Here is a 27,403-nt window from a genome sequence, read left to right as displayed (position 1 = left end):
AGTGACTCTTTTTAAGTCGTAATTCCTTCGCCATTCGTTTTGTAATGTTGTGGTTTTTTTTCAGTTTGCAGTGAGGAACCTGATTAGGGCCGCTGAAAACTCTCTGGAAAAGATTGCGGCTGTTAAACTAGTCAAATCTTACACAGATATAAAGTCTAATCTTTATAGAAGTTTTTTTTAAATATATTTGTAAATATGTTATTTTTGTTGTTTTGTGGTTTTAGTACAAACGAAATATTTATAAAAGAGAAAAGAAAAGGCCAATAAAAAAATGTTAAAAAAATATTAGTTTTGGCCAAATAAATAATTGGTGTTTATTATTTCTTTTTAAATTTGCCAATTATACTGGATGGAATTGTAGTTCCATAAAAGTTTGTAGGACGATTTGTCCGATTAGGCATATAGGTATCAGCCATATTATATTTAGTTTAAAAATTTAAAGAAAGATAGAAAAGTTTATAAATTTGTTAAGAAAACTTAAATTTCCGATTTGGAAATTTACTACTTCTCTATATTTGTAAGAGAAATTTCAACAATTCTCCAGTTTGATAAATGGAATCTTTGCTTTTTTATCTCTTTTTGAGATTTAAGCAATTTTTGCGAATTTTTAGAAGGTGAGCCTCACTGGTCGCACCAATTTATTACGCTAGCAATACTTTTTACGCTTGGACAAAACGCTTGCTAGGAATAAAGGGTCCTTTCTACTTTCTATCTTAGAAAGTAAATCTAAAAATTCGCTGAGAAATATTTTATTAGAAAAGAAGTTAGTATGAATTTACAGCAAGTTGCTTTTTGACTCAATATTTATTTTTTACGGTGAGATTGGAGATATTTTCTCTGAGATTGAATATTATTTTGGTTGGGGTGGTTGAGGAGAGTGGTGGTGGTGGTAGAAGAGAAGTTGTTGGGATATTAGAGAGGGAGGTTGTGGTGTTAGAAGAGATATTGTTGGGAATGAATTCCCGTAGTTTTGAGCTTCTATTTATACTCAGATGGGGAAATCACGCCACTTTTCGAATCAAATGAGAAGTTACTTCTTACTTCGTATTCTCTATTCGTACATTCGTATTTTACGAGAAGAAGGTTTCGTATGCTCGTATTTTACGAGAGGAATCGTTAATATTCGCATTGAATGAGAATAGTCGTTTCAATTCTCAATGCTTAAAACGTTATACGAATTATTCCAATAGCATTTCCCTTCCATTTGCAAGGGAATAAAAACATATTTCTTTGGTGGTGGCGGCGGCGTCACATTTTGTGAACGCAATAAAATAATTCATGGTTCTGTTTCTATTTGAAATCAGAACAATATATATCGCGCAATAAATGCAGCTCAAATGGGAATATTTTTCTCAACCAGCTCCGAAGAGAAAATTCGGTACAAGAATGGTAGATAAGTCTCTAGAGAAAAGTTTGTGACATCATCAGCATTTCTGGGTATTGAATTGCCCTTCAGTTGAATTTAGCTTCACTTGTGGTTCAAATTATATTCAGAACCTTACGCTAGCGTGCGGCTTTTCTAATTTTGGATTTGCGGCGCTGTTGATGTGTTTCATGTTGCCGCATTCGGTTGATCCACCAAAGGAGGATCTGTCTCGTATAACAGGTATTTTTTGGTATTTTTAAATGTACTTTATCTAACGTCCTGAGAGTGCTTCGCAAATCTAACCCGAGTTAAGTGCTGGGGTGGAAGATAATCAGTTGGTCTATCTGGAGGAGGATGTTATTTTAATCCGAATTTTGATTTCGGAGTTCTTTCTGATGTTACGTCGCTACTCCAGATACCATACAAAAGTGAGGAGTTAAGTGCATACTGAAGCGCTTGTAGTCGTGAAGCGAGAGCTTATATTGAACTTCAAAAAATTTTTCTTACTGACTTAGTGTGTTTTAATTATGCTCGAATGTTTCCGATTAATTGTCGGTTTTTCCAAAACTTCTGAAAGTTTGTGCTTGCAAAAATGTCAGTTTCTAACAATCATCCACCCACGAGATATCACTGCGAGACTCGTAAGAGAAACAAAAGAAAGATCCATCTGCACCACGTTGTGATTCTTGTAGGTAACAAAATCTGCACAAAAACAATATGTTTTTGTGAGTTTTAGTATGACTCTAATTACTGTTTCCAGATTCATTCGCAAATAAAAATGCTGATTTGGTGGCATTTTGGCTATATTCACGATATGTCGTAGCATAGAAATTTTCATAGCATCATATATCTGGTTTATTGGTGTTTAGTGTTTCGCGTTAGTCAAGCTTCCGTGGCTGATAGGAAAGAACTTGAGACTCCAAAGTCTCAGGGTCGAATCTAGCACGGCGCAAAAGGTTCACTAATTTGAAGCTTATTTCTGCTTTGTGTTAATTGAAACTTATAGCTGCTTTTTGTCGTGTCCACGCTTGTTTGCCAAGCGCAGCTTCTCTTTGTCAATTTTGTTTTGATTTGTTAATTGGGTTTTTGACAATAAGATGGGTTTGGTCTCGGCAATGGTTTTAAAAACGAGCAAAATAAACAAATTCAAGGCATTTTGACGGATAATCGATCAAAAAAGACGATAAAAGTAAATTTCACAATTTGCATGCCCTCAAATCGAATGCACAAAGGACTAACTGCTGCAAAAAATTTAGTGATTCAATTTTCATCTAATATTTTTCTTCTAATTGGGTAACTTGCTTCTGCTTTGTTTGCTCTATTTATTCTCATATTTGCCTATTAAAAAATAAATACTGACAAAATTGGTTTAATTGTAGAAAAAAATGTTTTTTTGTAATTAAAAGTGAATCAAGTCAATTTTCATTCTAAGATGTCTAAAATGGGATTTTTCGTCAAATCATTTTTCTCAACGCCTAGAATATTGTTTTTATTTGTTCAACACATTAATCAAACTTCGGTTGAAAATATAGCTAAGGAAAATTTTTGAAGCGCATAAGTAGATTGAAATGCAAGACTAAAAATTGTTCGTAATTTTATGACGGGAACTATTCCGAAATGAAAAAGCAAGATCAACGAAATTTCACCGAAATTTAACAAAAGTTTTAAATTTAATTGACGAACGAAACTGTCAAGCATGAATTAAAAAAATGATAGAAATTAAAAGAACGAAGGTTTGGTTATCGTGCGATTGGGCCTGCTAAGCGAACTGCGCCTTGCAGTTTTTTTTGTGCATTGCAGTGTCTTTTTGTTTTTTTAGTTACTTAAATTCTGAGTGTATTAGTGAATTCCGGAGTTTGTCAGTAGAGTTTACAAACTTGGTTATTCATTTAAAATAAAATTCAGCCGCTCAACATTTTTGAGAATGAGGGTAATCCTGATAAATTTTAAACGATGTTTTCAAATTCAAAAATATTTGAAACCTCGGGTTTTTTTGAGCGCAACCAAATTCACAAATGACACACCAGTTGGATTCAGCTGTTAAAATTCCAAAAAATATCAGCAGTTTTTTAGTGTTTCAGTGTTTCATTCAATCTGAGTGTAATAAATCAACATATCAGATTGAGTTTCAGAGGGGTGATCTTTGGAAAAACATATAATGTACTACTTCATTTTCAGCATTACAACGCCAAGCTCGGTTTAAAAAAAGCAAAGCTTTGTGCCTGCTTACTACAGATTTTCCCTAGACCCGTGTTTCCAGTGTTATGGAGGAATTTGTAGCAAGAGACAAACGATGTCTACACTCATTTGTAACAAATTGTTTGTTCTGCAATCCAGTGACAAGTGTTTTTGGCCGTTGACGCATTTTCATCAATTTTCATGAAACTTTTTTTTGGTGAAAATAAGATACCAGAATTTGTGAGTGTCGCAGCAATCCTGAATTTGTCAGTGGATTTTAGAATTTGTTTGTAGATTGCAATGTCTTTTTGCTTTTTTTAATTACTGAAACTCTGAACTTATCAGTGAATTCTGAAATTTGTCAGTGGAGTTTACAAACTTAGTTAATCATTTAAAAGAAAAATCGGCCGCTCAATATTTTTGAGAAATAGGGTAAACCTGATAAATTTTAAACGATGTTTTCAAATGCAAAATTAATTGAAACCTCGGTTTTTTTTGCGCGCAATCAAGTTCACAAATGACACACCAGTTGGATTCAGCGGTTAAAATTCCAAAAAATATCAGCAGTTTTTCAGTGTTTCAGTGTTTCATTCAATCTGAGTGTAATAAATCAACATATCAGATTGAGTTTCAGAGGGATGATCTTTAGAAAAACATATAATGTACTACTTCATTTTCAGCATTACAACGCCAAGCTCGGTTTAAAAAAAGCAAAGCTTTTTGCCTGCTTACTTCAGATTTTCCCTAGACCCATGTTTCCAGTATTATGGAGGAATTTGTAGCAAGAGACAAACGATGTCTACACTCATTTGTAACAAAATGTTTGTTCTGCAATCCAGTGACAAATGTTTTTGGCCGTTGACGCATTTTCATCAATTTTCATGAAAATTTTTTTCGTGAAAATAAGATACCAGAATTTGTGAGTGTCGCAGCAATCCTGAATTTGCCAGTGGATTTTAGAATTTGTTTTTAGATTGCAATGTCTTTTTGCTTTTTTTAATTACTGAAACTCTGAACTTATCAGTGGATTCTGAAATTTGTCAGTGGAGTTTACAAACTTGATTAATCATTTAAAAGAAAAATCGGCCGCTTAATATTTTTGAGAAATACGGTAACCCAGGTAAATTTTATGATGTTTTCAATTGCAAGATTAAATAATTGTCTTAAGGACTGCTGTTTTGAATGTAATGAAGGCACATATAGGGTATGGAAAAAAAGATTGATGAAAATTACACTGGCTTACGAAAATGATAAGGTTTTATACTGTCTTAAAGACCGGTTGAATTGTGGTCATTGTTTTAAATAGTGGATAAAAATATAAAAAAGGATTTTTTAGTTGAAATAAATGAAATGTGCAAAATGTTAAACTTTCAATTGTATGTTTGTAGAATATAATAGTGGGATCTACTTAACAATCTTGCCCGTTTTTCATAAACTAATAATCTCCACCCCTGTAAATAATAACTGTAAAATCGCATTAAAGCGTTGCAAGTAAATTTCAGTTTTGCTGCATTCTGATAGGTCGAAAATTCGCTGCAAGTAATCCACTTGACAATCTCCCCCCTTGCTTGAGAGGAGGGAGATTGTTAAGTAGATCCCAATAGTGTAATCTGGAATCCACTGACAATTTCGTGAATCCGGCGAAAAACAAACCAAAATGATTCGCTGTCTATTGATAAATTCTGGAATCCACCGACTTTTGATGAAACTTATTTCGAATGATAGACAATTATTAGTGTTTTCAAAATTAAGCATGACTCAGAACTAGTTTCTAAATCCAACAATCCAGATTTTTGCTGGCTAGCAAAAATTATCTTCATGTTTAATCATAAGTGTTTCTTTTCTATGATTAAATATTTTATGGAATCCTATACAATTTTGATGAAACCCAGCGGCAATGTGCATGGAATCCAATTCTTTGTTAAAATACCCGAGCTTGATTGCGAAAAAAATCCCACTTAAAAATTACAGATTCAACCGAGTTTGATAATCTTTCAATTTCGCCCCATTTATCAAATGATGGCCGTTTTTTTTGTCTCTGCTAATTTGAAAGGTTCATTACAGTTTAAAGGTTTCTGGCCCATAGGTGATGAGCAATTATGCGTGATTTTCTCGTTTAAATTAATTTTGGGGATACAAACTGAGGGCTTAAAAACATTTGCGAAGGCGAGAACGAAAAAAGAAATTTATTAAGCGGGTGACCAAAAAAATATCAAAAGTGAAAATTATCAAAATCCATGGAAAGCGTCAAGGAAAAAACATCCCTTTCCTTTCCTTTTTTGGTCATCCGCTTAATAAAATATTTTTTTTTGTTCCAAATCTCCTGCCGAATCTCATATCATAGCTTTAATCAAAGGTCAAGAGGTTTTATTGAAAGCCTTCTTCTACAACTGGCTTAGCCCAGCTTGTTTAAGAAACAAGTTATGGTCTTCAATCGAGTCGAAGTTTTGATTTTTTGAAAGTTTTTGTAAACTTTTTGACCTTACGCTAAAACGACCGTGCCAATTCTCAGTTTGTATTCAATTGAGAAACCCAATTATTGCAATTTTCTCTGCTTAAGCGGCTATAACCTGCTTTTTGCAAAAAAAAAATATAGATTTAGGAAATCCTTTTGAACGTTAGTTAGAACTTTTGTCCGTTCTTAGATACTTATTGAATTTTCTTAAAATTACTCAATCAAATCGGATTTGAACAGTATAATTGAACAATCCGGTTGCTATAATCATTCCTGGAGAAGCTAGGACTCCTTGTCTTTTTGTAAGAGAAATGTTGTCTCCTCGGGCATATTATTTTTTTTTCTACTTTTACTTATTTTGGTAGAAAAATAACTTAGTTTTTGGGCAAAGTCCAATTTTTGAAATCAAATTTTTGATGCCGCATCAGCATAGCAAACTCATTCAATATCAATTATGTACCCCCAGCTGAGAGCTTAGCCTTTATTGTTTTTTGTCGAGACGTACGGCTCACCTATTTTTTAAAACATTTATATATTTTTTCGACTTAGGTTTTTCTTATGTTTGTGTTGTATCGCCAATGGTGAAGGCTCCGCTTCGCCTCTTGTTACTCTTTCTTTTTACGCAAGTTTTTGATAATTAAAACCGAAGTTATGCAGTTTTAATAATAATTACGATAACTTTGTTTGATGCTTTCTAGGGACCCTTATCAAAATCTTGCCGTGCTCTCTGAGTCAGAATGACAAAAAAAAGAGTACCGAGTTCTACTCAGTGCTTGGAAAAATAACATGTGCTACTGGTGAAGACTAGGCATTGGCAGCGCAGTGGTAGGCTGATCTTCTTCGATTTATTGTGGTAAAAAGTAGTAGTTGTCTCTAATACTTGTTGATACATATACATGATGACGTTCTTTGGAGGTCTAAAAACTTACTATGCAAATAAAAAGAACGGAAACACCTTATAATGTAATTTCTGTTATGCCATTATTGCGTTTGAGAAGAAAATTTGTTGAACTTCTTGTTTCAATTTGGAACTACTTTAAAAGTAAATTGATTTGTTTCAATCTTAATCAGTTTTTTGTTAATTGATTCATACTTATAAATTCGACCATTGAAAATGGGGAGGAACTTTGTATTTCGACGTGTTTTAGTTCTTTTATTTTTACGCAAACTCTAGAACCATAAATCATCATCGGACTATAGTCGAGTGATTTGTCAGATTGAACTCCTTTCAGTCGTGACCCAAACGACAGTAAAGAATGTTCAAAACGACGTCATTGTCGAGAAAAACCGCTGGAAAATATTAAAATTTTAGACCAATTTTGAGCGAGTAAAGCACTCAGGTAATATCGTTTGCTATAAACGAATATTTGAGTTAAGAGAAACTTCCCTTTATTAAAAAGAAAACGAGTTTTGGAAGCTTCATTAGGCGCTTCTTTGGCAAAAAATGGAAGTTAGTTTTTTTTCTTCATTTTTTTATACTTTTTGAAGACATTTGTAGTCTTTTATGCCTAGTCCGCTAAATTTATAGTTCACTAACAATCGCTAACGTTTTCATAGTTTTATAACCACACGATGCACAAGAAGTGACTCTAATTTGAAGATGACCAAAAAAACTAGATTGTAGTTTTTGGTCATCTTCAATATGGTCGGAACATTCTTTGCTACTTGCACGGCAACCGGCTATCCTTGTTTCATTTTCGTTTTCTCTGTATAACACGGAACTAGTTTTAAGAAAAATAAAAAATCAGTTTTGACATCGCGTTGTTTGTTTTGTAGTAGCGTCACAAAAGTAAATTTAAGTTTCTGAATCAAAGTTTTTTTCTAATTGTAAACTGTATTCTGAACAGCCCTTGTATGATAGCTCGGTTAACAAAATGGGCTATAGCTTTCTATACATATGATTTCATTGTTAGTTGCCGCGAAAAAAAAACTTTCAAATGAATTATTTTTCTTCGTTCTTGAAATCTTATGATCGGAAAAATTCATTTAAAGTCAATGAATCAAAAAGTTTATGAAAACGGAGCTATTCAAACAAATGCTGCAGTAGGTTTTAGCAAGTGAAAAATCAGGAAAACGAAAAATTACATAATTTAGAGCATTTTTTTTGATAACCTGGATATTTTACAACGTTTTTCGGAATTGGAATTGAAATATTAAATAGTCATATTTGATCGTTGGTATTAAAGAAAATAAACATCTAATCTTCACTTTTATTACTTCTTGAAGCAGAAAGCTTTAAAGAAAATTTTTTTCATAGATTTTCATCAGAAGTAGAAAAAAATTTAGTTAGCGATGCCTGTCATGGGTGCTTGATTGCTTTCTGTTATGTGTACAGTACATTCAGTAGAGATGTTTGTGGTTATTGGATACCGGTTTTAAAGTCAAAACTGCCTGATTTTGTGTTACTTCTGACATTGGCATCGTAAATAAAGGACTTATAAAAACCTTCAAGGTCGACTTTAATATAGATCAAAACTTAACTTTTTTAAAACAACGGTAGATATATTACAATAAGATAAAGAAATAAGTTGCCAATTGGAATATGCAAAGTATAAGAGCATATAAACTTGGATCGCACAAACTTTGTACGTACTGTCGCGAAACCGAAATGAGAGTTGTACCTGAAGTGCATATACGTCATACCGATAAGCGAAAAATAAGTTTGGCTAATAGTCCATCTTTTAGTAAACTCCGATTTCGAATTAACAAATCAATCTTTTTGAATCAAATAAATGTCTCGATTCAAGGGTAATCTCAGACTTCTTAAAATACAATAAAAGTTCTGATAGCTGATTGCTGCGCAAGTTTCACAGAAGGTTTCACCCCAGTTAGTTTTGTCAAATTAGAAAAATTATCGGCTGATCTTGTAGCCGACAAACTTGCAGAATGTAAAACGTTTTTATAACAGCATATTTGATTTAACTTAGAACTAAAAATAATTTAAGTAAATTTTGAAAAACATTAGCTTGGAAGTTATGAATCTGCGGCAGTAGCACTCTCCTTTTTGACATGTTTTATGATATCAGCAGCTTCTAGCAGACAAACCCGGATAATTTTTAAAGTGTCTTGAATGTCAATGTATAAAAACTTTTGGGGGAAAGCACAGTTTTGGCATCAACTTCAAAAAGTGCCCAAAACCCACTTTTGGCTAGTTTGAACAATTAAACAAATTATATATGTTTTTTAAATTCTCGTCAAAAAAACTCCTGCAGAGGTCTTGGTCTGCACTCTTTGCTTATTGGGTCCTAAATAGCGAATATTACGACCCATATTTAAACTTTTTTCCCATAAAAAATTTTTTTGGCGACAAATTGAGCTCGCTTTATTTTTGAATCTTACCAAAGTCCAGGTTTTCCCCCTTTTGTCTGGAGGTAACGCGGTCGCTTTTTTAATATTTAGGTCTGGCAGGTCTTGTTTTTCAACAATTTTAAAACTAATTTTTTTCCTGTACAAAAGGCATCTTTGGACTTTGTCTGCTCAGTTTTTATCGGCTTAGGTGCCTCATCATAGATTTTCATTGTGCTGTAGGGAAGTATCATAGTAGTTGAAAGAGTTATGCAATTTTGTGTCAGGGGAGACTTGAGACTTGAAAAAAATTATTTGGCAAAAATTTCATGGCTCAACCGTTGTCTGCTGAAACATTATCGGCTTTGTTTACACTATGTTTTGTTTCGTTGCTAAGTTTTAAATAATTATCCTCCTAATCATGTTTTTAGAGTTCTTATTTAATAAAAACAGGTGTTATGAAATTATATGGGATTGGGTTTTTTGTTTTATTTTTTTTGAGACGCTTTGTGGATTCATTCCCTTTTTCCAAAAAAAACTCGCAAAAACTAACAATTTTTAAAACAGAGTTACTAATGGAAAGACCGTTTACTCCTCTATAGGCCTGCATAGTCTGCTAGTTTTTTACCCCACCGACTAGAACCTTCAAAAAAGTGTGTGAGACGAAAATTTGGCCCAGTTTTTTGGATTTCTCATTTTCTCAATAACTACTCTAGCAAATCTGAGATCTGATATTTTGAGTTAATTAGATAGAACAGGCTGTTTGCAGCTCCCTTGAATAAACGGCTAGGCCCAATTTCTCTACACAAGTAGTTATCGCCCTAGCAATTGTCAGTTATTGGATTTTTGACTATTGTTTGAATCTTTTTGAATTTTTCAAAAAATGCCATCCGAAATCTCAGATTGTGGGTTCAATGGAGATAACGCGTGATTATAAGCTTCTTCACCTGATATCTTCTTTTTTGGACTTCAAAAAATAAAGTTTTAAGCTTTGATCGTTGTTTGTAAACTCTTTGGCAATTCTGGAAAAGTACTCTGCCGATTCTTAGGTCTGCCGATGCTCCGCTTTGCCTCTGTGTAAATATTGAAACCTCTTCAAATTGCTTATAATATTTATAAATTGATTGTTCTGTACTGCACACTGGCGAAACATGCGGAAAAATTTTTGTAAGTCAAAAATTCTTGCAAGATCATTTAAGATCTCCAGCTTTGATCAACTGCGGCATGCTCAAATTTCGGAAACAATCTGTCCATTGATTTTTTTTCAGTGAGTTTTTTGAATATTTTTTACTTTCAAAGTCAAAGTAAAAAAAAATTTGTAAGTTTTGTTTGAGACTTGCGCCCATTTGTCTTTTGAACTAAAAACAACTCCACTTTAAAGTAGACTTGAGGTAAAATTTACCTCAACAATCGCTGACCTTAAGTGACTTCAAGTAACTTTACCTCAACTTTTTAGAGTGCATTTTTTGTGCTTTTTTGGTCTTCGACTTTGCAGAATATTTTTTGAAACGCATGAATGGCAGACATTTTAATTTGTATACACGTTACATTATTGTGGCAATATGAATGATTTGAATACATTTTTTGCATTCTTGCATTCAAACAAAAATTACACCGATAATAGAAAAACTCATGCTTAATAATGCTTTTTACAAACATCGTTATTTATAAAGTTTTGCTCAGCTTAATTTTTGCATTACTCAATCGCTTAGCAATATTTGGTTTGCAACCAAACTGTACACACGTGGCTATTTTGCTTTTGCTTGGTAATAACTAATTTTACGCATTCAATTGTGGGCATTCAAAAATTCGAATTTGATTTAATATTAAAAATTTAATACCAGCTTTGATAATTAAATTTTAAAAACGCAAATTATTCAATACCAGCATTGAAATTATAGAATTTATCCCAAATAGCGAGCAAAAACCAAATTGATTGAAACCATCAGAGTAATTTAGACACGCAGATATTCGAGTCATTGCAGGTTTTCGAATCAAGCGCCACAAAAGCACGAAGAATCAATCAACCAAACTTATGTAAGCTATTTCTTATCTTTTTGTTGCAGTAAACGCTTTTTTTTACTTCTTCCGCCCCTAATTCTAATTCTAAAAATACGAAAACAAAAACAAATGCTCATTTATTTTTGGTTCAAAATGAATACAAATGCTGCGTAGTTTGAGGGTTTCGTTCAGTTAAACCATTACGAGGCCAAACTGTGCATTCTCCTCATTGTAAGCGGAATCGGCAACAGGCCAAAATCAGATTTTTCGCGGAAACCGCAACAATGCTACTTTTCTTTGATCTGCTGTGCTGATTTGGAAACACAAACACATACCTAAATCATTGTACCGCTCAAAATCGCTCCAAAAATAGGCTAATTTGCGGAATCCGCAACAGTATTTGTGGAATCCACAAACAAAAGATAAAACATTTGTATCGTTAAATTGAGCTGTTGCGGAATCCGCAACTGTAAGTGGAATCCGCAAATTGTAAGTGGAATCCGCAAATGGAAAGTGGAATGTGCCGCAAATTGTATGTGCCGTCAGAAATTACCTTACCGGTATATGTATGCGGAATCCACTGAAAATTTGTTTGTGGAATTCACTTACATTATACATTATGGAACATATTTTAAGACTTGTCTCTGGAATCCAGGAACACACAGACACACAATTGTGCTCCTATCCAGTGCACAGTTTGGCCTCGTAATGACTGTTGTGCTTTAAGTTTGTTTTGGACAGATAAAGTGGAAAGAGAGGGTTGAAAAATTCAGCCTAAACTACGTTTGCAAATTGATGGAATCTAGCAAAAATTGAAATTTATAGAATCTTGCAAAAGCTTCTATTTATAGAACCTAACAAAAACTGAAATTTAAAGAGTCTAGCAAAAGTTTTGTTTTATGGAATCTAGCAAAAACTATGCATATAGAATTTAGCAAAAAATTTGATTTATGGAATCTAGCAAAAACTTATATTTATAGAATCTAGCAGACGTTTTAATTCATTGAATCTAACAAAAACTTAAATTTAAAGAATCTAGCCAAAATTTTAAAGTTATGGAATCTAACAAAAACTAATGTTTATGGAATCTAAGAAAAACATAAATTTATGGAATCTATCAAAAATTTAAATTTCTGGAATCTAGCAAAAACTGAAATTTATAGAATCTTGCAAAAATTTAAGTTTAAGGAATCTAGCAAAACTTAAATTTATGGAATCTAGCAAAAACTTAGTTTTATGGAACCCAGCAAAAACTGAAATTTGAAAAATCTAGCAAAAGTTTCAATTTATGGAATCTAGCAAAAACCTGTATTTATAGTCTCTAGCAAAAAAATTAAATTTATGGAAACTAGCAAAAACTTATTTTTAAAGAATCCAGCAGACGTTTCAATTTAAAAACTTAAAATTAAAGAACCTAGCTAAAATTTTAAATTTATGGAATCTAACAAAAACATAAATTTTTGGAATCTAGCAAAAACTTAGTTTTATGGAACCTAGCAAAAACTGAAATTTAAAAAAAATAGCAAAAGTTTTAATTTATGGAATCTAGCAAAAACCTGTTTTATAGTCTCTAGCAGAAAAATAAATTTATGGAATCTAGCAAAAACCTAAATGTAAAAAATCTAGCAAAACTTTGATTTATGGAATCTAGCAACAATTTATGTTTATAGAATCTTGCAAAAGTTTTAATATGTTGAATCTAACAAAAACTTAATTTTATGGAATCTAACAAAAACATAAATTTATAGAATCTATCAAAACCTGAAATTTATAGAATCTTTCAAAAGTTTAAATTTAAGGAATCTAGCAAAAATTTAACTTTATGGAATCTAGCAAAAAGTTAGTTTTATGGAACCTAGCAAAAACTGAAATTTAAAAAATCTAGCGAAAGTTTAAAATTATGGAATCTAGCAAAAACCTATATTTATAGTATCTAGCAAAAAATTAAACTTATGGAATCTAGCAAAAACTTAAATGTAAAAAATCTAGCAAAAGTTTTAATTTATAGAATCTAGCAAAAACTTAGTTTTATGGAACCTAGCAAAAACTGAAATTTAAAAAATTTAGCAAAAGTTTTAATTTATGGAATCTAGCAAAAACCTGTATTTATAGTCTCTAGCAGAAAATTAAATTTATGGAATCTAGCAAAAACCTAAATGTAAAAAATCTAGCAAAAGTTTTGATTTATGGAATCTAGCAACAATTTATGTTTATAGAATCTTGCAAAAGTTTTAATTTGTTGAATCTAACAAAAACTTAATTTTATGGAATCTAACAAAAACATAAATTTATGGAATCTATCAAAAACTTAAATTTATGGAATCGAGCAAAAACTGAAATTTATAGAATCTTGCAAAAATTTAAATTTAAGGAATCTAGCAAAACTTTAACTTTATGGAATCTAGCAAAAAGTTAGTTTTTTGGAACCTAGCAAAAACTGAAATTTAAAAAATCTAGCGAAAGTTTAAATTTATGGAACCTAGAAAAAACCTATATTTATAGTATCTAGCAAAAAATTAAATTTATGGAATCTAGCAAAAACTTAAATGTAAAAAATCTAGCAAAAGTTTTAATTTATAGAATCTAGCAAAAACTTAGTTTTATGGAACCTAGCAAAAACTGAAATTGAAAAAATTTAGCAAAAGTTTTAATTTATGGAATCTAGCAAAAACCTGTATTTATAGTCTCTAGCAGAAAATTAAATTTATGGAATCTAGCAAAAACCTAAATGTAAAAAATCTAGCAAAAGTTTTGATTTATGGAATCTAGCAACAATTTATGTTTATAGAATCTTGCAAAAGTTTTAATTTGTTGAATCTAACAAAAACTTAATTTTATGGAATCTAACAAAAACATAAATTTATGGAATCTATCAAAAACTTAAATTTATGGAATCGAGCAAAAATTGAAATTTATAGAATCTTTCAAAAGTTTAAATTTAAGGAATCTAGCAAAAATTTAACTTTATGGAATCTAGCAAAAAGTTAGTTTTATGGAACCTAGCAAAAATTGAAATTTAAAAAATCTAGCGAAAGTTTAAATTTATGGAATCTAGCAAAAACCTATATTTATAGTATCTAGCAAAAAATTAAATTTATGGAATCTAGCAAAAACTTAAATGTAAAAAATCTAGCAAAAGTTTTAATTTATAGAATCTAGCAAAAACTTAGTTTCATGGAACCTAGCAAAAACTGAAATTTAAAAAATTTAGCAAAAGTTTTAATTTATGGAATCTAGCAAAAATCTGTATTTATAGTCTCTAGCAGAAAATTAAATTTATGGAATCTAGCAAAAACTTAAATGTAAAAAATCTAGCAAAAGTTTTAATTTATAGAATCTAGCAAAAACTTAGTTTTATGGAACCTAGCAAAAACTTAAATGTAAAAAATCTAGCAAAAGTTTTAATTTATAGAATCTAGCAAAAACTTAGTTTTATGGAACCTAGCAAAAACTGAAATTTAAAAAATTTAGCAAAAGTTTTAATTTATAGAATCTAGCAAAAACTTAGTTTTATGGAATCTAGCAAAAACCTAAATGTAAAAAATCTAGCAAAAGTTTTGATTTATGGAATCTAGCAATAATTTATGTTTATAGAATCTTGCAAAAGTTTTAATTTGTTGAATCTAACAAAAACTTAATTTTATGGAATCTAACAAAAACATAAATTTATGGAATCTATCAAAAACTTAAATTTATGGAATCGAGCAAAAACTGAAATTTATAGAATCTTGCAAAAATTTAAATTTAAGGAATCTAGCAAAACTTTAACTTTATGGAATCTAGCAAAAAGTTAGTTTTTTGGAACCTAGCAAAAACTGAAATTTAAAAAATCTAGCGAAAGTTTAAATTTATGGAACCTAGCAAAAACCTATATTTATAGTATCTAGCAAAAAATTAAATTTATGGAATCTAGCAAAAACCTAAATGTAAAAAATCTAGCAAAAGTTTTAATTCATAGAATCTAGCAAAAACTTATGTATATAAAAGCTAGCAAAACTTTAACTTTATGGAATCTAGCAAAAAGTTAGTTTTTTGGAACCTAGCAAAAACTGAAATTTAAAAAATCTAGCGAAAGTTTAAATTTATGGAACCTAGCAAAAACCTATATTTATAGTATCTAGCAAAAAATTAAATTTATGCAATCTATCAAAAACCTAATTGTAAAAAATCTAGCAAAAGTTTTAATTCATAGAATCTAGCAAAAACTTATGTATATAGAAGCTAGTAAAAGTTTTAATTTATTGAATCTAACAAAAACTTAAATTTAAAGAACCTAGCCAAAATTTTAAATTTATGGAATCTAGCAAAAGTTAAATTTATGGAATCTAGCAAAAACTTAAATTTATGGAATCTATCAAAAACTTAAATTTATGGAATTTAGCAAAAACTTCAATTTATAGAATTTTGCAAAAGTTTAAATTTAAGGAATCTAGCAGAAACTTAAATTCATGGAAACTAGCAGAACTTAAATTTATGGAATCTGGCATCTAGCAAAAACTTAAATTTATGGATTCTAGCAAAAACTTGAGGTTATGGAATCTAGCCAGGGTCTTTTTAGATCTTTGGGAACTTGTTTTTTGTTCTTTTTGAGATGATTTTTGTAGATTTTGATTAAGTCACTACTTTTTCGGCGACCAAATGGTAACCCTGCCCATCAGGTGTTCATTTTGCTCTACATTCGAGTTTAAAATGTTGATTTCTATGCTGTTGGTTTAAGACCAGTAGCGATTAGCAATTTTTGCATAAATTCTATTTTTGTTTCAGCTTAAAGCAGAAAGTAACACCGCCATGACAGATCAAAAGAAAGCTACAGATGTTTTCTTAGATGAAGGTCAACAGTTGTTTGAAAAATACTGCAGAGGAAAAGACAAGCCTCTGATGTTTCCTCCCGCTCCTTCTCAGCAAAGAATCGACGCTTACGAAGGATCTATTTAACAACTTCCCTCAGAACTCTCAAAAAGGTTTTTCTGGAGATGTTCTTAAAGTTTTTCATAGTTTAACTCCTCAAAACGTTGTTTCGCCTTCGAAGAAAACGTTAGAAAGTTTGAGATTGGGCTAGTGTTCTTTTTCTCCAGATAAATTGTCCATATTAAAACTAGCAATTTTGACGGGGTTTTGATTAAATAATCCGAAATGGATTGCTGCCTGAGCTCAATTAATGAGATTTGATACTTTTGATATTTTTTATTATTTTACGGGGGGTTTAAAAATTGCCAATTTTAGGATAATCAACGCGCAATAACAAACTCTGGGCTTTTAAAGTGTAAGCGGAGTTCCAATTCGTTTAGAAACTGTTTCAAATTGAGCTAATTCATGCTAATGGGTTCATTTAAAAGTTTTGAATATGATAAATTTATTAAAGATATCACTTTTTACTTTCCATCACTTTTTACTTTCCAACTTTTTATGAAAATTTATTTTTCTATTTTTTAATTTTTGAAGCAAACAAAACTCCTTGAACCTTGAAAACCCGTTTTAATGTTCGGGATTCGGGCTGATACGAGCCATCTCTTTGAAACTAATAAAAAGTTTTTTTTGCGGTTATTGCCCAGATCACCAGAGATGATAATGAAGTTGTTTGTTTTGTTTTCTAGACAAAAATACGCCAAAACATTATATGGAGAAGTTGATACAAAAAAAGGTTTATCTCAAATTTTCAAAGTTTGATACACTGAAACATTGCCTTCGGCTTTGCCAAAAAAATGTTCAACAATGCTTGAAACCATAAAAAAATCTACAGCAAAAAAGCATGACTTTTCCGAGAACCATAAACTTTTGCGGAAAAAAAATTGGGCGTAACCGCTTATGCAGGGTAGTTTATCATAACCCGATCTACTCATTGAAACCAAAAGCTCAGATTTGGGAGGGTAGTTTCCGAGAAAAGTCAAAAAGTTTCAAGAAATGGTCAAAAAATCGATAATTCGACTTTTCCGAAGATCATAAATGTTTGTTTTAATGTTTGGTGACAACTCTTTATGCAAGGGGCAAGGGGGTTTCCCACAAACTGTTGTACATATTGAAGCAGGGGCGGATTTAGGGGGGGCGAGGGGGGCGTACGCCCCCACTCCTCAGGGATTCGACCCCCTGCCGACCCAAAGGGTCCCCCTCTGGTACTTTTTAAGAAATCCATTTTTGGCCTAACGACCCTAAAATTTTTCTAAAGGCGCCTTTGGCGCCAATATATTCTGTTTTGAGGGGGGGAGCGCGCGCCGAGAAAACGCAATTTTTTGGTCAAAATTTTACAAAAAGTGCCTAAAAACGCCTTTTTTGGACTGTTTTTTTTTTCAAATTTTTGCCTGCGGCGCAAAAAATGTTGCCAAAAAAGGGACTAAACTATGCTTAGGGAGAGCTCAAAAATCAATTCGGTCGACCTAAAAAAAAGGTCGACAAAATTTTCGAAATCCCCCCCCTCTCGAGAAAATCTTAGATCCGCCCCTACATTGAAGCAAAATCCCAGATTTGGGAGGCTAGTTTTAAAGAAACGTCAAAAAGTTTCACAAGACGGCCAAAAAAGCAAAAATTTGGTGAGCAGGTGAGCTTCCAACACCCCGTTCTACCCATTGAATTGACAAATTGAAAAAGTCCAAAAATATGCATCAAAAATTTACCCCACACACTTTACTGTAGAAAGTGAGTTACGGTAGAAAGAGACTAGGGTATTATACTGGCACACGGGGTAGTAGGTGGAATTCCCATTGGTACTATTTTTTGGAAAAAAATTTTTTTCCTATTGGTACTATTTTTTTAGTAGTTTTTGAGAAAAGCTATATTTTTGAAAAAATAAAAAAAATTCCAAAGAGTCGCAAACAAAATAAAATAACAAATTAATATTAAAAACCCGACTCCCTGCATTTTCATAATACCTGTTTTCAACAAACAGGAATCTTAGAAACTTTTCTATAACTTACATTACTAACAATATAAAGCTTAGAAACACAAAAGTATGAATTTTCACTCAAATTTGTGAAATATGATGTATTTTTAGAGATTCTGGTTTTCGCCTTTTTTTCTAAATCAATTTTGCTCACTGCTTTTCAAGTTCTCACGTTTAGTTTTCTCTATTTAAACAACAGCCCGGTCGGAACGAATTCTTGTACTTTTATGAAGTATTGAAACACAAAGAGGGGGGCAGGTTGAATAGATTATTCAAGAGTGCGATGCAGTCTCTGATCCAAAGATTGCTGACGACCGGAGGTTACAGGAAGATTATGAAGCTGAAGTTAAAGTTTACCGCGCTCTCGAAAAATTGGACGAACCAATCACAGTGCTGCATGGCTTAGAATACAATCATAACCAGTTCAGAATGTGGGATTGCAATCATGACCCAAAAATGTGCAGCTCAAAGCAAACACAACCCAGTTGCAAGAAAAGTGAAGTGAATAAAACTGAAGGCGAACATGATTTCATAGTCATAGGTCCAAACTACATTGCCTTCGTTGAGGTAAAGAACCCTTCAAAGCAGACCGAAGCTCCTGTAACTCATCAAAAAAATGCTCAACAATGCCAAAAATGCTCAATACAATCCTCAATCATGAAATCGCAAACGCAATTTGAGAAAGCCGAGAAGCTTCTTGCAGGAATAGCAGAAAAAAGTAAAACAGCAAGTGAATTGTCCTCAGTTGATATATTCCAAATAGTAGCGTTTCCTAATTTGAGTCAAGAAGGACTATCTTCCCTTTTTGATCTTCCAAACTGTAACGACTGTGAAGGGAAAACGGGACAGGAAAACTTTTTAATCATCAACAAGGACATATTAGAAGATCTCAATGAGTTTTGGGATCATGAAATCAAATGCAAGTCTCCTCAGAAAAAAAATTGCGGCGACAATGAACGTATTCAATGTGCGCTGCTTCGGTTGTTTGCCGCTGGAAAAAAAGGCGATCGTCGAACAGTAGACGAAAGCAAATTAAGCCTGAGCGAGTGTGTACGTGAAATTGACAGAAAACTGCGAGACAGCGAGATTACTTTTCGAACCGAAAAACGTTTAGCCAATCCAAATGTGTTGAGAACCAGTGAGCTACCCCTTGTTGAAGGAATCAATATTTTCCAGGATTGTTTGCGGCTGAAGTATATTACAACTGAGCAATGGAACGCTTATAATGATGAACGCAAGCGTTTGGTCATAGCTGGCCCTAGTGGTTCTGGAAAAACTTTGGTTTTAATAGCGAGAATGATTCGACTGGCACTAAGTGAACCTCAATCGAGAATTGTGTTTTTGGTTGCGAATGAAATGAAACTGATCAAGTTTAGCGATATTTTCAGAAGAGCTGGCATCAAGGTAGATGAAGTTGAGCACCTTTATCGTCAAAATAAACACGCAAGTGGAAACACGCAAGTGGAAATTATTCACCGGCGACCCTTTTTTTATATTGGTAGAATCATAAGCCCAAATGATTATCTGTTTGTAGACGATTTACAAAACATTGTGAATTTTCGTGCATCCCCATCTGAGATTCTACTTTTTGCAATGGGTGTACCTGTAAATGGCGTAGGAATTGATCTGGGCCAGAGCGAGCTAACGGACATAGACGGGCCATTCGTGGAGCATTTCAAATCCATTCTCAATTTTCTGAAAAATTACAATATAACTTGGCTGAGAAAAACATACCGAAACACTCACAATATTGTATCACACCTCATGGCTCTGTCATCAGTTTACCAAGAAGATACAGAGTGTTTTCGAGACATTTTGGTACCTCTTTCTCATGGACACTTTATCCATGGGCCTCAGTTGCTCATTCAATTTCATCTCAAAGCTAAAGACGATGCTGAAAGTGTAGAACGTTTTTTGGAAGGATACTTGTTTCCCGAAATTTTCACAGGAACACAAGACGAACAGAACTCTACAGCTTGCATTCTTTACAAGAATGAATTCATCGGCGAAGGAATATGCAAGAATTATGCTGAAAAGTACCCATCAGCTGTTTTTTCAGTCGCCAGTAATGGAAAGCTCTTTGAAATATCATCTACAGAATTTACCGAGTGTCACATAGTTTTGCCGTATACAAATTATCGGATAAAATCGCCAGAATTTCCACAGTTGGCACTGTTATTAGCAAAACTTGAAAGATCGAAAATGGAACTTGAAAAAGCATCATCAGTTTTGCAAGAACCATTTTTTACTAGAGTAAAAGATTGTCTCGAATTCTTGGAGAATCGAATTTCATTGAGAGAAAAAATGGAAAGTTGGACAAGTGCAAGTGTTAGAATATCAAATGAAATGAAGACTTGGACGCATGATATGGATAAGTGCACGAAAAAAATAGAGCAGGAAATATTGACACCACTGGAAATATTTACTCCAATGAAACAACCGAAAAGCTTGTTTTCCTCGAGTTCACATGAATTACATCTGACGACAGAAGAAAATAACACAAAAAAGCAAATTTCGCAGAAGACTGCGGATGAACCAATGTCAAATTCTCCCGAGAAGAATTATATGAACAATTCCGTTGAGAGGATTCAGAGGGATTCAAATTTTTATGAATTAAAATCAAAACTATTGGAGTCATGCAAATTGATGGATGAGATTAGAGAAAGTATAAATTGTATGAGGAACTATTTGATGAATTCTGAATTCGACTTCCCGTTGGATTCTCCTACACGCTATTCAGGCTATTCAGATGGCAGCAGGCTTGAGGATCGGATGAAAAAATTAAGCTTTTTTCTGAAAAAACTACGACTACAGATTTATCAGTTGGGTAGATTTGACAAAAATATGGAATCAATCTTAGATGAAATAGTTAAAATGGCGTATAAAGGACTTTTGATCATCTTAGACCAATTGCGTATTTGGTCATCAATTCCTTCATTTTCCAAAATCGAATTTTGTTACGACTTCTATGCTCATATTAGAAACAAATTGACACACACAATTGCGGAACTAAAATGTCTGAAAGACGAGGCAACCAGTTTCTATAATTTTGACGCAGAAACAAATGAACCCTACCCAAATGAACTCAACGTATTATATAATAATCTGGCCAACATTGTCCGATATCTAGACAGATGCGAGTGTGAAACACTCAGTGAACAGGACAAATCTCTACCACAATTTTTATATAACGCAGTATCAAGAACCCGTGTACTTTGCAGAATTCACGTACTGGTTCGCAGCCGTTCTGAACAAGTTGCCAGTGAAGAAGAGTTGCGAAATTTATTCCCAGAAGCTAGAATCAGGATTAAAGACGGTTTTGACCAGCCAAAAAACTCCATAACAGAAAACGAATGAATAGAACAAGTTTTTCTGATAAGTTTTTTGTTTATCTTCAGGTAGTTATTAAAATTGATTTCAATATGAAAGACTATTTTCATCAAATTTAAAACCTTTGGCGTAATAAAGATCCTTAAATTCAGTACTTGATGTTAATAGTAATTTAAATTGGTATAAAGTTGTTAGAGTTATTGTTAGAACTAAATAAATTAGAGTTATTTTTAGCAACTAAATATATTGAATTTAACTTCTTCAATTGAAATTGTTTTTATAGTGAGTTTAAAATCATCGTGAATCAAATTTGCATCCATATCCAAACACCTTGCACCCTCTCCTGTTTTTGTTTTCAATTCCAGGTCAATTAATTCAAAAGTGTACTAAAGTTTGGTTTACTATAGAAAAAATAATCAGTATCAACACAGTTAATGACGAGTCACGAAAAACTGAATCAGCATAATGTGAAATAATTGACTGGTCAAAATGAGCATTTCAATTAATATCCAATCTGAAGTATTTCTCCGTCATCTTCTAGTTCACGATGTACACCAATTATTTATGTCAATATTAACTAAAATTCGTCAAAAAAATTGCAAGACACAAATCAAAAAGCTGAAAGCTTTGAATATCAGACTGCTCTTTTTTTTGTTCTGACAAAAAATTCATAAAAACCAAAAAACTAACAGTACGAGGCCAAGCTGTGCTTTGGATAGGCGCACATTTTTGTGTATGTAATTTCTGGATTCCAGAGATAAATCTTTAAACATGATCAAATTTTGTCGCAACGATCAAAGAAATTGAAAGAACAAAAGAAAAACAAGGGGACCGTCCTTGTTGCGAAATCCCTTTACAATTCACTCAGTACACAGTTTAGCCTCGTAAAAAAATTTAAAAAACTAGATACTGTTGTAAAAGAAACTATTATTTATCTAGAATTTTTCAGGAGCGCTCTAAATGACATTAAATCTTTTAAAAGAGTTCTTCAAACAAGTTGTTAATCAACGCCATATCAAGAACCCGTGCACTATGCAAATTTTACTCACTTGGTGACACCCATGCTAATCAGAATCCAGCATTGGCAGGCAAAAAAATCTTAAAAGAATACGAATAAAAAGAAGTAATGTATCCAAAACGCTTTTTGTCAATTCAAAAGTGGATATTATTTTTGAAGCTTAATTTCAGCAAACGTTAGTCTCCGTTGAAATGTAAATCCTAAAAGATTTCTAAATATTAATTTGTTCAGCTTTTTTTAAATTGAGGCTGTTTAGACTTTATTTGAATTGAAATGAACTCCAACTGATGTTGCGTTGCGGGAACTTTAGAATCTCGCGTTCATGAAAATCTATATCGTACAAAATTTTCTCTCAAACTACGTAGGTTGCTCGCTAAAAAAACAGTTATTTAAAAACAAGACTACTCATATAACAAGAAAAAGATTTTGAATGTTTGGACTGCCCTCTATCGTCAATCACAAACGTTTTGTTTAAGCAACGGTCTCAATTATTCGAAAAGAGAGAAAAGTTTCAATGTTTTATAAAAACTGTTATTTGTGAATTTTTACATCTTTTGCCTAAAAAAGTGTATTGGCAATTTTTTTTACATTTGAATCTCCGTCAAGAAGTATTGAAAAACATCAAACGTCAAAAATATTAATTTAAAAAGTCGAAAATTGGTTGAGTAAAAAATTTATCCTAAGCATATATTTTCCGCACTCACTTATGGGTTACTATTCCGACTTTGAAAGTGAGTGCGGAGTTTGTTATATGTTTTTAACGCTATCGTAATAGTTTTAATACTTTCTGAAAGAAGACATTGTTGACGGAAGCTCAAAAAATAAAAAAAAAATACCTGTGATCTTTTTCGCAAATAACCCAAAACTAAACTACGGAATTCCATTTTTCCGTAGCAATCGCAAAGTTAAACCTGTATGTAAAAACTAGACTGCTCGTATGATAAAACCCTTAAAGTTGCTTTTTAGCTGGTCTCGAACAATTTTTTGGTTTCACATAATTTTGATTGATTATGAAACTTGGACAACGAATATCAAAAATAAAGTGCTACAGTTCGAGTCGAACTGATATGAACAATTAGTTTGCCTCATTTCAGTTCGGAACGATTTTGTGCGCTGGATAATTCGCCTAAAAAACTCGCGCACTGAAACAAACAACAATCAATCGAGAACTTCCCACCACATTTATGCTAGTCGCATGCAAGATTGCTTGAATACCCCAAAATTCTCGGTAAGTTTCAGTTTTAATTGTAAAATTCATCTGAACTGTGAAAAAAAAACACCCCGAGCAAATATATTCCATAAATCCTCCAAAAACCGGAACATTGCTCTTCACTAAAGGAGTGTTAGTAAACACTTTATATGCAGAAGGACTCTTTCTTCAAATGAGCTCCAATACAGTAAACGTTCGGAGAAAAAATTGAGACTTATCGTATCCAGGAAAAATCCTAAATGTTCCGATGCCATTTAACTGGGCTAAAACGAATCGTAGTATTTATAAAATTAGCAAAATTATGAATTTAATGCTGTGTAATATGATATACAGGTAATTATTATAAGCAATTAGCTGGTCTCAATTCAATTGGTAGCCATTTAGGAGCACAGGATAAATCGTTACACTACAAAATCGATGCGAGGTAAGTAGATAAGAGAAAAGAGCCAATTTTCGCGTTACACTTCCAGCAGCAAAATATAAAACGAGCAGTCTCGATATACTCGTTTCAGAGAGACTGTATAAACAAGTTATTAAAGTGCTGTGCACAACTTGCTCGGCTCATGAAGATCCAGAGATTTGAATAAAAACCCAAGCGTTTGTATTCCTCATTTTTTTTCGAAAGTCGGAATATTAAGTAGCAATGCTAGCCAATCCAGCTGTCATGCGGTCCGGATTGGCAAACAAATTCATTTTTATATTTTCACTGCGTTGAGTAATTAATGTAGATTATTTGAAATTGTGCTACGGAGAGAAGAAATTGAATTAACGATTTATAAACCAAATGTCGTGAGTGAGTTACAACAGAAGATTCTAGTTTAACAATCAGTTCGGTTTCAGTATTATATAAATCTCATACCGCGTGGTATGACATGGTGCAGCCAACAGGACACACAACAAGCCCACTTAGCGTTAACCCTTTTTGGCAAAGAGCATCTGCAGAACCGCCATTAGATTGGTAAAAGGGCGGACCTATTGGAAGTGGCAGTATTTGCGACGGACGGCATCGAAGTCAAAGGGTCACCAAAACTCGAAGTCAATGGATCAGAATACGAAGGGTCGCCAAAACTCAAACAACGTACAACAAAAACAATGTTACAAGTGCGGAACACAATTTTGTCCAAATCACCTGCAGTCATGTCTCGCAAAACAAAAATTGAACAAAGTGTGCAAAACGGGGACATTTTGCGAAAGTGTGTAGGTTCACAAACGTCAACTACCTCCATGAACGAAACAAAGAAAAACAAAAAAAAACGGTACAATCAACGAGGTGGAAGAGAACAACTCCGAAGTAGCGTTTGCCGAACTCACGTCCACAAAGCGATGGTGGTAAGAATTCCAACAAGATAATTTCTCGGTAATGGCAATATCCACGGCGATTGAAATAAAAAGCTCAGCAGAAGAAGCGGCACGAAACCTGGCATGCTACAACTGTGAGTTCCTTTTTTTAAAAGCAAGACTGATAATTGCGATAGAGACCAGGGGATGGACTATTCAATCAGCCCAATCCTTTTTGCCGACGACCAGAAACCAAATTTAAAATAAAGAAACCTCCTGCCACAAACTGTTATAAAACTGATACAAGAATGTTAAGCGTACAAGAAATCGAAGACTCAAATTCCGAAAAATAGCAATGGGTAAAAGTCAATTTCAATCAACTATTCATATTGATCGAAAAAGCAAAAATTCACGTGATGCGAACACAGTTTTTAAAAGATGCAATCACACTTCAACAAAAACGACATAAAAAGTTTCGATCCAATCACAAAAAAGGGTCAACGAAGAGCTGACTAATTTAATTGATCGAAAAGGTGTCATAAGAGTAAACAAATGTCCAGTGAAACTTTTTCTTAGTCCAATTGTTAAACCGTAACTGACCAAACGGTCAAATTGGCGCTGAAAATTAAGAAACTTAACATAAATCTTCATAACAAAAAATATCAGATGCCAAACATTGAGCAAACGCTATTCTCGGCGCTTGACCTACGCTATGCATATTCATAAATCACGTTGGATAAACCAACCAAAAAGCAATGCAATTTTAGCCTCATCGGAGACCAAGCCATCGGGTCATATCAGCTCCAGACGGGGTTGTACGGTCTAACAGATATGCCGGCCGAATTCCAAAAAAACATAGATTTGACCCTATTGAACGGCAAAATTACATACGCCTAATTAGGTGATCCACTGAAGCTGACCAAATACTTTTTACAGTTACACAAATGACAGAAGACTGACTTACAAACTTTGCATGTAAACAGGTTCAGTTATTAAGGTATATCGTAGACAATGAGGGCACTGAAACTTATCAGAAAAACAAAGGCAAAAAAAATCTGCCTAAAACAATCGAGCAATGTGGGCAAATTTGGGTGGTTCGGGCAATCAAACAGTTTTAATACTACTTCTACGTACCATCAAACTTTAATCTTGGCAATAAACGATAGCGAAAGATTAAAAAAACTAGTCAGAGTAGGCTCACAAGATGAATCGAGCAAACAATCTCCATTAAATTTCACTTAAAAACACTAGGCGGAAACAAAAGGGGTTTGAACGACTAAATGTTGCCAACCACATCCCCACAATCGGAAGTCAAAGAACAAGGCAACTGATAACCAGCTCATCAAAGAAAAAGTCACTCTTTCCAGAAATCACATCCATCGACGTTGACACAACGAACCACACAACCCAAACGAACAAGCAAGAAAAGTGAACGAATGAGCCTCACAGACAGAAGAAACGACAACCACAAACACATTACAAATGAAACCACCAAACGTGATCAGAGGAACGATCACCCAAACCGAGTTTTCAAAAGAAGTTCAAGAAGAAAATGAGTACTGCGTGAGCCCCGTAAACCTCACACAATATAGACTGGAGGAGCCACTACTGACTGGAGAATCACCGACAATAACAACTAGTACAGCCAGCAATCAACAACAACACAAGTACAAACAGAGGCAAGCCATGAGATGATCACAGAGGGAATTGATGTGACTCTGGACCACGGAACAAACACGGAGATAGAAATTAATACGCCGCTTTACCGGGGACTTACAAAAAGTTAGGTATTCCATTCATTGCCGCTGTTACAAAGAAAAACAAAAAGCATAGGCCGACACCACATTTTCTTCGAAAACAAGAATGGAAGGAGTTGAATTGCTCATACGGCCAATATAGGTAGACATTCGAAACCGAAAACCTCCTAATTGACGAATGTATAGTGGTTTCAACACAACTCAGACAAACAGTACTCGAAAGTATCTACCTCACACACTCCGAGTCGTCTAAAAAGCTGGATCTCCGTCAGCGCATTTGATTGCCGCACATTCACTGCTCATTTGTGAAAGAGGCACAGAAATTCCGAAAATTTACCGAACAGGGTAAAAATGTGAGACCAGTAATAAGAAAACAACAAAAATTTCAAATGGAACCAGTAATTGAGCCTCACGAGGAAGAGCAAATTTCTCAGTGCCCCTCCCAAACGAATTAAATAAGGATGCTAATATTCTAGTTGCTATAGATAAGCGGTCCAAGTTCCCTACGGCTTTGTGGCTTCTAACACAATGGAGGACATCGCCATTAAGTATACGCAACGCTATTTTTCAAACAACAAAAAACTGATTTTCGCGCCCACAGACGACCATAGCTCATTTGGGTGGTAGTAGAATGATTTTTACAAAAATTAA

This window comes from Symsagittifera roscoffensis, chromosome 3 (assembly GCF_963678635.1).
Source record: "Symsagittifera roscoffensis chromosome 3, txSymRosc1.1, whole genome shotgun sequence".
In the NCBI taxonomy this organism is placed as follows: Eukaryota; Metazoa; Xenacoelomorpha; order Acoela; family Convolutidae; genus Symsagittifera; species Symsagittifera roscoffensis.
This window is presented reverse-complemented; position numbering follows the sequence as displayed.